The following is a 3,031-nucleotide window of genomic DNA, read 5'->3' as shown; positions in this document are numbered from 1 at the left end:
TATATAATTTACATCATTATAGAGTCCTTCACCATTTTTGTGACTTGCTTTTATGAGATTTTCATCGTTAATAATAATAATAATAATAATAATAATAATAATAATAATGATAATAACAATAATACTAATACATTACATGTCATTTCAACATATGGCCATTTACTTTATTATTAATATTATAATTATTATAATTATATTATTATTATTATTATTATTATTATTATTATTATTATTCAGAACATGAAACCCATTCATATGGAACAAGCCCACAGGGACCCACTGATTTGAAATTAAGCTTCCAGAGAATGTAGTGATCATTAGGAAGAAGTAAGAGGACCTAAAGGGAAATATATATATATATATATATATATATATATATATATATATATATATATATATATATATATATATGTATATACAAACACACACACACACACACACACACATATATATATATATATATATATATATATATATATATATATATATATATATATATATATATGTGTGTGTGTGTGTGTGGTGTGTGTGTGTGTGTGTGGTGCCTGTGTATGTGTGCGCTTGAAAGACGCTGCATAAATATATTTCTGATATAGTATATATTTTTACATTTACATCATTATGGATTTATTCGCAATTATCATTATTGTTATTATTATTATTATTGTTGTTGTTATTATTATCACCTTGATCTTAGCTACACATTTCAGCGTTGATAGGGAAGTTTCCCGAACATGAATAATTCGGGGAAGAGGGATGGGGTGGGTTTGGGGGTTGTCCACAGAGTAGGGTTGGTGGGGTTGAGGGGAAAGTGATGCTGTTGAAGTCAACGCACTAATGAAAGGACAAAGAGACACAGAAAAGCGGCTCTCTAGTCACACCTCCCCCCCCTCCGCCCCCGCGCTATCTCACTCCCTCCCTCATCCCACTCCCTTCTGAACGCCATGACCCAGTGCCACCGATAGAGAGAGAGAGAGAGAGAGAGAGAGAGAGAGAGAGAGAGAGAGAGAGAGAGAAATCAAGACTCTTGAAGACAGATGAAGATGCAATGTCTTTATTTTTGTTAATTCTCACTAAAGAAAACTATTTCGTGAGGTGAAACAAAACAGAAATGAGAGAGAGAGAGAGAGAGAGAGAGAGAGAGAGAGAGAGAGAAATCAAAGGATTCCCGTGGGGTGAGGGGGAGGGGAGGAGAAGAGACAATGGCATTTTTTTGTCAAACCATATCTAAAAAAATTATGAACTATTAACAAAAGTGAGAGAGAGAGAGAGAGAGAGAGAGAGAGAGAGAGAGAGAGAGAGGAGAGAGAGAGAGATTATTCGGAACACTGACTTGAAATAGAAAACAATAGACAGACAGATAAAGTTATATATATATATATATATATATATATATATATATATATATATATATATATATATATGTGTGTGTGTGTGTGTGTGCGTCTATCTATCTATATATGAGAGATAGAAAGTGAGAGAAAAGGCCGGGAATGTGGGAGAATAACTGTATGAAAAAAAAAACTTTTCCAAAAAATTTTTTCCGGTGCCAATTTGAAGGTTTTCTGTCGGTCTGTATAAAGACACAAAGAATAATCCCTTTTGCCTTGGGAATGAGGATTAGGGAGTCTTAGGGAAAGTTTTTTTTTTTTTTTTTTTTTTGTAAGATTAACTATTACAACTTATGTTCATCTGAAACGGACGACGGAAGGTTAAACAAAGAAAGAAAGAAAAAAACAGAGGAAGTCTCTATTGTCTTGAGTGTCGTCGGGACCAAAGAGATAAAAAAAAAAGGAAGAAGGGAATGCGTGTTCCAATGGTTACACCACTCGCCTCGACGGCAAGAGTGACACTGAGAAGCTCTTATTGAGGAGCACTGAAAGGGAACCACATTGTCTCTATTATCACTGAGAAAATGGTAACAGTCCCCTATTAGATAACATGAGAAAGGAGTTTCAATTTATTTTTATTAAGTGACATCGAAAAAAGAACACAAAACCCTTCTCTTTTAAACAACATTGAAATATAATTATGATGACACAGAAAATGAATCATAGAGTTAAAAGCTATTCCTGATTCGGTAGCTGTAACTCTGCTTCAAAGTTGTGGAATTCTGTCTTTTTTCCTTTTTTTCCCTTCTCTTCTCTTTCGAGAGACTGTCTCTGGCTTTCTTCGAAGTTAAACCTTACCATTTACCTTTTTACTACACTTTCATAGGATTTTACGCCATTCGGTTGCCAGTACCTGCGGCCTCTCTCTAAAACTGTAACTTCGAAAACGATGAGTTTCCCTCAGCTCAATCCTTGGCTAGATAGGGCATCCGGTTTCCAGTGCCGTCGGCTTCTAAAGCAAGAAGAAAATTAATGACAAATCTCTATCATCGAGACGAAATGAGAGAAAACACACACGCACACACACACACGAGGAAGGAAGGAAAAAAAGTCTTCTCTTAATTGGTCGTTATCTCAACGCAGAGTGATGTTACAGACGCACCATCTGATAAAGACCACACAAAAGCTTGTAAAAACATCAGCAGGGTGTTTCGGAGACTTGTAAAACAAGCTAATTAAAAAAAAGAGAAAGAACTTTTCAAAAACGCGATTCTCCATATGGGAAGGGAACGCCCACCCACCCCAATTAAGGCCATTTGGCAAAACAGATGATAGAATAGTGATCCCGTTGCAAAAACGTAAACAGTTTTATCTTCTTCTTGCGCCAGTCAGTATAGACTTTCGTTGATCGCTCCTCTGGTTTTTGAAATCACTCGTCGCAGCTATTGCTTGGTCACTGAGAATTCCCTTGGGCATTAGGTCTTGGTTATGCCAAAACTCAAGTGTCGATTTGCTGTAGGTCAGACGTGAGATTTATACCGGAAGGGACTAAACGAAAAATAAATAATATAACTAAAAAAAAAAAAAGATGAGGGGAAACAATTTTGGTCACGCTAAGTGATGATGACAGAGCCATGAAGCTTCAGCAAGTAACACACATGGATAATTTGTCATAAGATACACATCTATACCACTTGTAC

Source organism: Macrobrachium nipponense, chromosome 1, assembly GCF_015104395.2.
Source record: "Macrobrachium nipponense isolate FS-2020 chromosome 1, ASM1510439v2, whole genome shotgun sequence".
Taxonomy (NCBI): Eukaryota; Metazoa; Arthropoda; class Malacostraca; order Decapoda; family Palaemonidae; genus Macrobrachium; species Macrobrachium nipponense.
The sequence above is the reverse complement of the archived record's forward strand: the minus strand, read 5'-3'. Positions refer to the sequence as shown.